This window comes from Cyanistes caeruleus, chromosome 3 (genome assembly GCF_971803275.1).
Source record: "Cyanistes caeruleus chromosome 3, bCyaCae1.hap1.1, whole genome shotgun sequence".
In the NCBI taxonomy this organism is placed as follows: Eukaryota; Metazoa; Chordata; class Aves; order Passeriformes; family Paridae; genus Cyanistes; species Cyanistes caeruleus.
In genome coordinates this window covers 31237961-31251337 of record NC_141703.1, presented here as the reverse complement: position 1 = coordinate 31251337, position 13377 = coordinate 31237961, and the positions used below count along the sequence as shown (strand labels likewise).

The 13377-nt window shown below is 38.1% G+C and overlaps 1 protein-coding gene across 50 annotated transcripts in view; it reads right to left on the bottom strand.

The window, feature by feature from the left end:
- The window catches only part of INPP4A (inositol polyphosphate-4-phosphatase type I A), a 108441-nt gene that overhangs the window by 63425 nt on the left and 31639 nt on the right, over window positions 1-13377 (bottom strand). For all 50 annotated transcript variants that reach the window (XM_086880511.1, XM_086880532.1, XM_086880526.1 and 47 more), the window contains one exon: window positions 5601-5662. The gene's annotated coding sequence lies outside the window, so the exon portion shown is untranslated. The remainder of the gene's footprint in view (window positions 1-5600; window positions 5663-13377) is intronic.

Here is a 13377-nt window from a genome sequence, read left to right as displayed (position 1 = left end):
TTTCTCTCTTGAGTCAGTTCCTTGAGTGTGTTTACAGTTCTTACACTAACCTAATCTTCCTCCACCTTGAGCAGTATTTTTGATGCAGCACCATGTTGAATGGCTCAGTAGAATCCAGAGAGACCAGATCTAGCCCACTTATTTTTCTAGAAAACCTACTTTCTTATTAAAAAAAGATACTAGGCCAGTTTGAGATGACCTATCTTAGAAAAATAGATTGTGTTTCATCCTCCCTCCACTCAACTCCCCTGCCTTTAATTATGTATTCCTTAAAAATAATTTCTAAGGTTATTAGGGTCAAATTAACAAGCCTGAAGTTGCCTAAATCACCTTTTCCATATATATAAAATTCAATAGCATGAGTAATGAAAATCCTCTAAAAAGTCTTAGTAACGGATCTATATTTCAATCACACATTAAAAAGTTACCTTTAAGAAATTCCCAAATTGGAAACTCCCAATGGAGCAACTTAAAAAGCCATTCTAACAGCCAGCAAGTCTGATTGATTTTAAAATATGAGAGATGCAAAAACTGGATGCTTCTTCTCATAAATGTAAAATCATGAGTAAAGCACCCAAGACTTCCTGAAACCTCCTGAGACCACAAAAACACAGGATATAGCTAAAAACCCCTGTATAACTTTATATGTGTTGGACTCTATGATCTCGGGGGTCTTTTCCAGTCTTAATGATTCTATGGGGAGTTCCAGTGTAAATATGAAATGTTTGTGGGATTCTTTTACACAAGCCTCTAAGAGTTGCACATGACCTTAAATTCTTCAGTACAATTTCTTATGTTCACAAACTGTTGCATATGTTCATGTAGGCTTTTCCATTACTTGGGGCACTTGAGCATGCAACATCTTGAAAAGTTTCTGTTATAAAGCATGATGATTTTCTTGATAATATTCAAAGGATTTTAAAAAGAATAAATATACAATTCATTTCAAGAAAACAGTTAACATTCTGTAAGAATTTTTTTTTGTTGTTTTCTTCCTCTTGTTTTAGAATTTTGGTATCTCTACCAGCTTGACATAAAAATGAAAAAAGAAACCCAAAAAAAAACCTTAAGAGCACAAAACATTTCCTTAGTCTGCAATTTTAAGCTCTTTTTCTGACCCACATTTGCATTTCTCTGCCTTGAGCTGAAAGCAATCATCTTGTTAAAAGGTTTGTATATGTTGCCTGCTATGTATTTATATGTATTTGTATATGTTGCCTGCTTCAGACAAATCTGGCCTGAATTTTAATATACTTACTGATTCATTCTTCAAACAGCAGAAGTATGAGTTGTGCATCTTGGTGTTTCAGAAGCTGGTTTTAGCTGCCTGCATATGTCACACAATAGTCAAAATAGGCAAGCAGTTAAGATTTCTGCTGAATATCATGGCTAAAAATGTCTAATTGTGCTAAATTAATAGCTATGGGACATCCAATAGGAGGGGTAGAAGTGGGAGGGCAGGCACCAATCTCTTCTCTTTGGTGACCAGTCACAGAATTCCAAGGGAATGGCATAAAAAATGCTTATTTTCTGTGTTGGTAAGGTTAGGTTAGATATAAGGAAAAGGTTCTTCACCCAGAGTGGGGTTGGGCACTGGAACAGCTCCCCAGGGAAGTGGTCACAGCACCAAGCCTGACAGAGCTCAGGAAGCATTTGGACAACACCCTCAGACACATGGTGGGATTTCTGGGGCTGTCCTGTGCAGGATCAAAAGTTGGACTTGATGATCCTTGTGGGTTCCTTCCAACTCAGATTATAGTGTCAGCACATGAGCAGATGCATAACCATAAGCTTCAGTTCCACTGAAGCAAGCAAAAAAGTTAAGATTTCTCCTGACATAGATTTTAAGACACCTGACTTCTTGGGAGACCTCAGATCACTGACAACTTCTCCTGACTTTACTAAGGGCTGCAGATCTTCAGTGTCTACCAAGGACTTTTACTGAGATGTCTGACTTCAGATTAAAGATATGAATTTGAAAATTTTCCCTGCCCTCCCCAAAGTTATGACAAATCCTGCACTAAAGTTAAAAATAACTATGAGCCTATTCTGCTATTTATTCTTCAGAGAGTAGCATGCTAGCAATGCCTCAGTCTGAAGCAAACTGCAGATTTTTTTGTCTTTCATTGCAGTGCTTCAAGCTATTGCAGCCCATACGTATGAAAACCATACAGAGTGTTTAAAGGTGTCTGTATTGCACAGTCCAGACCTTTAGATGTGGGGAAGTCTGTACCTGAGGACCTATATAGTCACTTTCTATCCTATCTTCCTAGCTAAAAGGAAAATACTAATGGAAGTAGGAAATTATCCATATGCAGAGTTTCCAAGAATGAAAGTAGCATGGTAGGCAGCTGGTTTTGGAGGTTGATTTAGATGGTTGAGATTAAGTGTTAATTCTCTCAGTATGTTTTAGTGAAACAATTATTACTGAATTATTATTACTGATTATTATCTGTGGTAGTTCATCTATGTATCTCCCAAGGATAATATTAACCATCAGGTACTGGGCATTTTGTAATTTAAACATTGTAACAGCTTTATAATTAAAATGCAAACACAGGAGTAAAATTAACATTATTGAATTGAATGTAAGCTAGGACGGGATAAAATTCCAAAGACTTTAAAGGGCTTGATGTAAGCATAGCATTTAATTCCAGAAAAGGCTTGATTTTGTGTTTGCACAGAACATAATATAGACAAAATATTTGTAAAAAGAGACAGAAGTAATAAGAAAGAACCAAAGCAATAGCCCACAGATCACTGTCATTTCCAGACACTTAAAACATTTGAAATTCTGCCTCTGCCATCCCCCTATGTGCCCTCTTCAGCTGTTCTCATTAGCTATGTGACATCATGTCCTCTCACTCTTCTTTGTTTCCCTCTCCCTGCATTCAGGCTCTATTCAATACCATTATGCCTTCGTGTAACATATTATTCAAACTCAGTTCTTCATCTCTCTCTTCACTGCTAAAAGCCATGGTTAACTCTGTATACTAAAGCCACCAGTCAGAAAACCCTCTAATGGAATACAGAATATTACAGAAAGGCCAAGTGCCACACATTATGCAATGACTGCACGTGTAGTTACTGCAATTATATATGCCACATTGGCACGGGGCATGAATCAATCTAGCATTAAGAGGAGGATGATGAACATTATGGTCTAAGAAACAAGATCACTGCGTATGTAACACAGCCACACAGTCACACAAGGCCTGCTCTGCATTTATACTTTATAAACTGGCAAAAAGGAAAAAGAAACAAGCTAGCAAATGCTGGTGGTTTTTGCTAAAAAAAACCCAAACTGTAAAAGCAGACAGTAAACGTGCAGTAAAAGCTAACAACAATAATCATAATACAGCTTGCTGTGCTTATATTAACCATTACCTCTCCACCTCTCCTTAGTCAGTCACCTGTATTGTTTGTCCACTCATCATCTACTGTACTTCAGCAGGGCACATTTTCTAGAAATGTCACCCAGAAAACTGACTGAAGAGGCTGTTATTTAAAAAGGGTGACATAACCTGTCTCATACACAATTAAGGAGCATTAATCCAAAAATTTATGTGGAGCTTTACATATGCAACATGGAGTTTGACTCCTAAAAAAGAAGCCACTTAATCTACATCAGTGGAAAGAAAGTATGCACCAAAATGCCAAGCAAGCAGGCAAACAGAAGTGGTGGCATTCTCTTTTCTATTTTCTCTCCAGACCTCCTCTAATACAAAGCTACAATCAGGTAGTGCAACCTGACAAAATATGGAATGGGTTGCACAGCCAGGGCCGTATTTGAGAAACACTTAATTAGGATGATATGCTGTCCCTGTAGGGGAGCCCCAAATGCTGGCTTTTAGCTCTATTATTATGTATTTCTTTGCAAGTGTGGAGACAAACCCCAGAGGGGAGAAGTCATAGCTGTCTTTGGGTAGAATGACAATTCTTTATTAATTTCTTCAGCAAGAAGCAGCACTGCATTGGATGGAGATGAAGGATTGCCTGAGGCATTTCTTTTCCAATGCATACAATGATTAATAAAAGAAAGAAAGATAGTATGAATGACTAGTATTACTGCAATTCCTTTTAAGTCATAATATAGCTACAGGGTCTGGCAATGCTAATTTGCTGCTGGCAACTTTATCCTGGCCTTCTTGGGAGAAAGATCTTGGAGAAAAATCTGTAAGTGCATGCCTTATTCTCAAGTTGTTATTCACTGAGCAGTTCAAGATGGTGAAAGGAAAAAATTATACATAAGCCCCTAGAGCATCCTGTTATGCACTCTATTCCATTCTGTCCCAATTAAATAACTGAGTCCATGGTATCGACCATTTGCTTTCATTTCAGTTGTAGGCACAGTCATGGCAGCACACCTCTAGACTTTTCAGTAATTGATTCTCAGTCTGCATTAAGACACACATTTAACGCAAGAAAAGCAATGCTGCAGGAGAAAGGGCATCTGCTGACTTTGCTTGATCTTACAAATGAATTTGATCTCCCTTAGCAGGAGCAGGGGAATAACATCTCTGAGAAGTCAATACATTGAGAAGTCACCATTGACTCTATTCCACCATTCATTATTTGCTGAACTCTGTAACAGGGCACTGAGGGCACTACATCAGGGACAAGGACACTGAGATGTTTCAATTTCTGCATGCAACCATAAGCATCACATTTGACCAAGAGCATCCTGCTTCACCTCTCACTACATCCTACTCCCACACCAGCAAAACTTCCTGCCTCTACCAGAAGACTCATTTTATTAGTCTGTTTCATACTGCCTTGCAGTTCAGGCCACATCCCTACCTCATCAGCTTCTCTTACTCTCTGGAGTACCAGAAGCAACTGCTCAGCTCAAAACACAGCTGCTCTGTACACAGGAAGCAAGAGGCATCCTATGACTGAACTTGGGATGGAAACGAGTGGCCAAGAGTCTTCTTATTTCTGCTAACAGGAGCCCCACCAGGACAGAGATTTCTCTCTCAGGGCCTAGAAATGTGACCATCAGCCCCTGCACCCTGCCATACCACAGGACATAAAGTAGCTCTTCCACTGGGGAGAAGCAAATACTTGATAAATGTTTGTGAAGTGTCCAGCAGAGTTCAGTTCCCATCCTGAAGGTTACTGCTCTATGCTACAGCAATGCTCAATGACAGGCAGACCTGCCTTCTTCCATCTCTGGACTTTTAAGGAGAAAAACTAAAGAAAGACTGGTTTGTTCCTACAGTAGAAACAGGCATCAAATATTGGCCTTTCAGTGTAGGCTGCAGTTTAAATCTCACAGACTTCCAGAAACACATTTGTCCAAATACAAAGATACCATACTGTCACTAGCTATTAGGACTTCCTCACCTACTGTGGGCAATGCACCCAAATAAGAACAGAAAACCCTGGCCAATATAATTGAACTACCTACAATATAAAACTTGGAAATAAAAGTGTGCTACTGGTACCAGAACATCAGATCTTGTCAGCACTTCATTATTTCCAAGGTTGAAGTTCCTTTAGATTTCTCAGTCTCTAATTTATGATGAATCTTTGAACTCTTGCCTTCAGTGTCAACAGATCATCACACATTACAGTAATAATCACTAAAATTATCTTACCTTACTCCACCTGTCACAAATGAAATTCAGCATGTGTATCCTGTTCTTTTTTTTAATGAAGTCTGAAAGACACAAAAAGGACAAATTATTTCTAACTGAATCAATCCAAATAAACAGGCTACTAAGTATAGGAATTTTTTTTTTGGGGGGGGAGGCGGGGGAGAGGGCAGCAGTGTAGGAACAAAACCCCACTAAAAACCTGTGAAAAAATGCTGAGTGTTAACATTTTATATCATAGCTTCTCTGTGATTTGAAACAAAATTTTTCTTTCAGTTTCATACCTTCACCTCTTTATTTACACTCAGGGAACAAAGTCTCTATAACTGCGAGGGAGCAAATAACTCTATGGATCTAATTTTCTATCTTAAGGTCAAAACATGAACTTTTCAAGTAGTATGCTTTCCAGTATAATTTTTAACCCAAAATATCTACCATCTTGCTTCAACAGAGCATGTTAGAAATCTTTGACTGTGGTACCAGAAAACTATGGCAAGTCAACAGGTTTCTATGTGGAGAAGATGCTTCTCTATTAAAATGTACAGATGGGGCAACCATATAAAAATATACAGTAAGATTAAGATAGGTAAATCCTTAATTCACAGAAAAATGCAGTCATAAGCAAAGCACTCTTCAAAAAATTAAATTCAGGAAAGATTCATACATAAAGCAGTGTTCAAATGTGTGATGCAGTAATCAAGATGCGATTCATGAGTTACAGCAAAAGTAACATAGGCGAACCAGGACTGAAGTAAAAGAAAGAACTCAAAAAGTACGGAGATAAAACAGCACACAACAGACAAACAAGAACTTCTGCTACCAATTGGGAGCTTATGAGTTGAAAAAAAACAGGAAGAAAAAGGGTCTTTGAGTCAGGTAACACAGCCATAAAAAGGGAGATGCTTCACCAGGGTTTACCAGGTTACTTGCTCCTGTTGCTACAAGAAGCAGCAATGAAACTAAGTCAGGAACACTCGCCACAAGAAGCGGAACACCATCCAGCTCAGCGCGCAACATGTAGAGAAAGACTTGTGCAGACAAGGAAGAGCTGCCTTCTGCAAAATCCCTGTAAAACTCATCAAAGTGGAAGCTGAGATGAGTTACAATTTGCTCTTCACAGATATATGACAAGGGCTTTCAACATTGAGGTGAAAAATGTGTTAAAATAAACAGGATATTAACAAAGTAACAAGCCTAAGCTGAATAATAGCAAGGAAGGAAAACAGTTTAGCCAAGGGTAGCCTCGTTTTCTATATAGGAATGTTACACTGATGTTAACACTAGACTTAACTCAGGAAACTGCGTCCAGCCCTGTGCTTTAATGGACTCATCAGCAAAGCATCTAAAATCTCTTACAAAATTATACCTCTTAATAGAAGTGACCTGCAAAGCAGCTTAGGTTTTGGTCTCTTTTCATCATCTAAGGTGAGGGCAGAACAAACTTGAGGTTCACATCTATGACTATCAGTTCAGATGAGAAGTCATAAAGCATTTAATTAACCCTGGCTTTTTGTCCTCCATGAGGACAGAGACATCTCACATTATCTGGAGCTCTTTTCATGGTAAGTGTGATATGCAAGTTATCAGAAAAAAATGTCATATATTATTTTAAATCAATTTTATACTGGCATATTAAGTTGCAAAGTTCCAATTTAACATTCTTTATAACTTCAACTGTATTTATTTAGTATGGTTATTTTTTTCCTTTTCCACTCTAAAAGCAGGGCAAGTTCTGTGAAAGCTCCTAGACACCATGAAGGGCTACCCCCAAGACAAGCCATTGCCAGTCACAAGATCAAGGGCTGATACTGTGAATTTACTGCATTAAAATCTTGTAATAATGTACAACCATTAACCTTTGGACATCTACAAATACAAATACTTCAACCTGGTCAGTTATTATTTATTTAATTTAAAGGAAGAAATTAAAATTACAGCAATGATAAAGATATCTAAAAACTCTATTTACAACATTGTTGTAAAATGAAACAAACTGACAAAAAACAGATTAGTCAATGCATACAGACAAATCCTTTGCAACTTTGTAGCTTAGCTCACATCTGTAAAATAGAGACAATGCAACCTAGTAACTACATTGAGCCTCTTTGCTGCTAAGTCATACTCATAATTTGTTCATTACCTTCAGGAAGTCACACACATCTTGCAAAGCAACACTGAGATTAGTGATGTGTTTTAAAATCAGCCCATCAGCGAGATATTTTAAAAAATATTTCAGCTTCTTCACAGAAGGCAAGGCCTTCCTACCAATCTCTCTGCAAGTTCTGACCTCCTGCAGATGCCCTCCTGCTCTGCACCTCCTTCTGAAAGCAACTTGTATTTCCAACTACATTTACAGAGGCCATCTTTAAGTTCTCCTCTTTGACACAACCAGAGTTTTTAATTGCCCTCCAATTCTGTTGCACTTTGGTACCCAATTAAGAACCATCCAAGTGCAGCTTTATCTAGAACAACTAAACTGAAGACCTGCAGCATATGCCTAGATACTACATTCCCAGAGATGCCAATGGCATCTGAAGATGAATGATTCTAACTGGACACCAATTCAAGCCACCCTTTTTCATCCTACTTTGTAAAGTTTTAAATTATATTGCCCTGTAATAGCAGCAAAACTACAGCAGATTGTGGTAATGTACTACTGTAGACTGCAGCAAAGGACTATCTTGACATGCTCTGCCTTCTGTCTCTGGTCTTTTGCATTAAGATATTACAGAAAAAAATATATATTCTTTTATTAAAGACTGCAGCATGATTTTGCTTAATTAAAACCATACAGAAATTGTTTCGCAATCAACCAGTGATGGCAGTTCAAACCTCAGAGCTTCCTGCCAGATTTTAAAAGCCATTCAGAGCCTTCACTGTAAGGAAATTATATACAGTGAGGCTTTTTTTCTGCCCAATGCCACTTACACTGGCATCCAGGGTTACCACACAAGCAAGAGGAGAACATCAGTTCTCAATTAAATCTGCCACACCATTATTCCAAAGTACTGCAGAAAGTGATGTGCATGACACTATTTTCTGTAGAAAAGCATCAGTGTGATAAAAAACCAAACATAAAAATAACAGGAAGTATACATGGTTCCACTGGAAATCCCTCACTTTCTCCTCCATGTTCCCTTCTTCCTTCTTTCTGACTCACTGGATAGCAACTAAGTCATTCCGAGAAGGAAGGCACAACACTTTTCCTTTGCAATTAAATGTGGTGTCAACACCTCTGAACCCATGCAACTCATGGTACCAGGTGTGATTTTGCTATTAGTTAATCAGGGAAAAACAGAGCTACTTTGACTGGAGGTTAGCCTTGACAGTTTTTGTCCAGGTTCAGTCCAACAGATGTGCTATTCCCCCGAGAGCTTTGCCAATCTAAACTAGGTATAACTAAAATGTCTTTTAAAAAAAAAAAAAAACAAGCACACTGCATCAAAAGCAAACAAACTAACAAAAAAAGAATCCACCACCCACCCCCCTTCTCCCCAGAATACTTGGACAGAAAAAAAGAGCGAAACAGAACACTTTGCAAAAGGTACAATGCAAAACCAAAGTCCTCTAACAAGCTCGGGACAGGGAAGGACTGTTTGCTGATAATGCTGGCAAATTTGAGGAGTAAGAACCTGTGCAGTGGACAAGAAGCTGAGGATGAACCACAAGACAGCAGAGTTGCAAACTAACAGTCATTCAAAGCAAGTTGTTAGATCTGGTGTAGCTCAAAAGATACTTCCTGTAAACACATTTTAAAGACTTGAGTTTCCAATAATCAGCCTACAAACACAGGCAGCATGTTCTTTTTCTAGCAGACAGAAGGCAGAAAATACTGTGTGTCCTGCTGTGCTCTTTCTGATCTCCTTTGCTTTGGGGCAAATAAAACTCTTGCAACTATATATGATATTCTGGACTCTTTTCTCATTCCTCATTTTGAAATACCAGTTTACAGGAAACATAGGAACATAAAGAAGACAAACTCACTTCATTCTGAGCAAATCATTATAGTGATCAATATGGCACATCTTTTTGCAGTGCTTACACAAGACACTGTCACAGCTACACCAAAATATACCCTCCAGAAAAAGAGTTAACTTGCCTTGTCCTCATCTCACTTCCCAGAATTATTTCAGATTTGCTTGCATTATGTATGCAACTTGTACTGTGCACATTATGTACACAACATTAAAATTTTATCTATTCTCAGTTCCTGGTTGGGAAGAAATAAAACACATCTGCAACTCTGTCTATCACCTGGTTACAGCAGTGCTTTAGCATTCCTAATGTTAGGCTGTGTTCCTGAAGGAGTCACAACTTCTTGTCAGGCAGAAACACAGGTAAAATTTACCTTACCCTGCACATGATTTTTATGAAAAGAAAATCATAGAACAGAGCAATACCACCCCAGGTTGAACACACAGAGTCAGAACCCCGAGCATGACCCAAAATTAGGTCCATTCCTCAACACTGTCAAATACACACCTCCACAAAATCAGTCTAGATAAAGAGAGCAGTTCCACAAAATGGGAAGCCAGGAAGAGAAGATTACAAAAGGCAGTCTCAAGATCAAAGTGGTTTGCGCAAGTGGATCCTGTATTTCATATTCTATTTTACACGCTAAAGAGAAGACATGGTTTGATTTCACAAGCATTACTGACCCAACCATCTGCTATGTGTTTATGCAAAAAAGATGAGGTGACACCCAGGACCATGGTGCACCAACTGTGAGCAGTTTTGTAGTAGTGTTGACAGTAAATAAATGGTGTCCAGTATATAAAATTCTTACTCTCTTCTTCCATTTATTCTAGCATTGTCACAGTAAGACACATTTTACTTAGCTACCAAATGCCCACAATGTCTCTCCCTTTTTTTATCATGGGAGGCAATGTTTTCAAGCTAGATAATGTTTCACTGTAAAACTAAACATCTAAGGAACAATGGCTGGAAATTATCTTCATGCCCTGTAACCAACTGATAGTTTTCTGAGGATGTTCAGTTTTCCACAAATTCCCAAGATGTTGAGACATTAAGATGGGTTTTCCTTATTGCACTGACCTTGTAATGTTCATTTTATGAGCCCCCAAATGCAGCTTGAGAGCTCATGTAAATGGGAACATTGGGTACTCCAGCCATGAAACATACAGTACAATATGAAGAAATCTAGGCTCCATTATTAGCTTTTCATATAAATAGTCATGCTTACTGTGAAGGCTGTTTTCTCAGACATGTGAATCCCAAAGGAACAGGGGTCAAAAATGGAAGTTCTAAGGAAGTTGGGAAAGACGTCATACTTTCAAAAAATAAATGCTGCACACTGTAAGATGCTTCCTTCATCAGCTGCCACAGCCTTCCCAAATGCCTATTTGACACATACCTTCTTGACAATCTTTTAGATGTCTGCAAATGTTGCTAGTGACAATAAAGCACTGTGCTAGGAAGAAAAAGCTCTTCTCATTAATCCTGGATGCCTTGCTCATCCAGAGAAGGATCAAGTCTTCACACAAATTGAGTCAAATTACTAGAGTTCTTGTCTCCTACTTGTCACAAATATAACACCAGCTAAGCAGATCTTCACTGGTAAGTGTTCTGTCCTCCATTTGTCTTTCTGCTAAATTTTACAGAAAATTGGTATTTAAAGACACCCCTGGTTTTTAAAGAGACAATTCTTACCTGTGCCAAATTTTTTCTAGCCCACAATAAAATCTTACCCATAGCCCCTTGTGGCATTTTGATTTTTCATGAAATTAAAGACTATGGTGATGTTTAGATATCTGAAATATAAATCCCACTAACAAGTACAGTAGTCCTTCTTGAGGTATTACAAAATATTTGCATTCCCCCACGCCAAAAAAAAGGCAAACATTACAAGGAAGTCAGAATCAAGACAACATGGGTGTTGAAGCTAAACCCCTCCCTTCCTTAGATCACACACACACAGACACTGACAGCCTTCCCTCACTTCCGTACATAAAGGAAGCTGTTTCCCTCACACTCTGAATGTGCAAATGGATGTTTATCCTCCCATGTGCCCAACAAGATCCCACCCTCTCACTGCTCTCTGTACCCTGAAGGTGCTCATCTCTTTCCACTATGCCCATGCACTCTGCCTCTCTTACTACAAACCAGTGAAAGTGTAGACACTTTTCCATGCAACTTTCCTGTGTAAAATCAGTTTTCTGTAGAAGTGTCAGCATTATAATATCATGTTCTCATCAGAATCTATAAAGCTATGGGACAATGATGAGAAATCTTTCTTGTGCAGGCAAAACCACAAAGGCCATGTTCTTCCTATTACTCACTACCTCCTGTTTACCAAAACACAATTGAAAGTCATCTATTTCTCTCAGGAACAGAGAATAATTTAAGTAACTTTTCCCAAACACCCACATTTGAGAGAGAATTTATGACAGAAAGAGCTCACTCTAGCCAGCTCAGTTGCATGTATTTTTATGACATGTATTTAGAGCCATGATACTAATATCTAGTGATAGTAATACTTGTGACACAATCCTTTTCTTACAAATCCACCATACTATCATACAGAGCTCAAAACATCTCTTCTTCCAAGTTTTCCTGAAACATCAGAGGACACTGTCAACATGCCATTATTTATTTCATGTTCTTGTATGTGCATTATACAAATCAACATTTTACCATTTTGCTCCATATGTTCTCAGGAGAAGCCCTTCCAACTGCTTGACAAAAATAACACTGAAGCCTGGAAAAAAATAAATCTTATGCTGTAAAGTCAGATCACTTGTGTCTATTTTTGAAATGAGACAGAAGAAATCTTTTATAGCAGTTTGTATTTCAGGAATCTGGGACTTATAATACATTCACCTATCACACACAGGAAACCCAGTGAAGTTACTGGCATTTAGTGCAATCCAGAATATTGCAGTGCTGACATTTTTTTTTTTTTTTAACAGCAGACTTGCTGCCCAAATAACCTGCATGCTCTGTTATTCACCTCTGCCTGTAGCTGCCTTGCCATCTGGCACTATCAAGTATTTATCTAAAAAGTAAATTTGAATTAAAGATCATGAAACCATTCCCTTTTAAACTGTGTTTCACCTGAACATAGAAGGTCAATTCACAGTTATGTGAGACATCAAACCTAGCAAATAGGTGCTGTTTATTTAAGCTCATGAAGACAAGTCAGAAGTACTCTGCTGCTTTAAAGGCAAAGCATCAATTTGAAATGAAAACTAAGCTAATCCCAGATTTCTACATCCCTATAAAATACAAGGACAGTTCTGCACAGAAATAACATGCCATCATAATCCAGGCCATAACCTCATTTAACCAGAGCAAAATGAACTATCCTCATCCTTACACTGGCTCTGACTCATATTGCTCACATGCAAGGATTTTATTCCAATGTATCTCCAGTTTACATGGGCTTATTTCAAACATGCAAAAAAAGAAACAAAAACTTGGAAAAATACCCCAACTCATAAAATTTTTCCTTCCCTCCATTTCAAATTCCTATTTGAAAACAGAAATGCTGTGCTGTTCTCTGACAAGGATGTATTACACAAACACCAAGATGCTGCTTTTTCATACACTGCAGAGTCCTTTCTCAGGAAGTCTAATGTCAAACAGCATATCACCATAGAAAATATGGCCACCATTTTTTCTGGGGATAAAATATAAATCCTTATTCAGCCCACGATTCATCTTTTACTCTGTATAAAACTCAGCTTCTGATACAGTAGTGGTCCAGTTCAAGTTGATCATTATCAAAAACTGTAATACAATAAAAAATATCACTCCTATT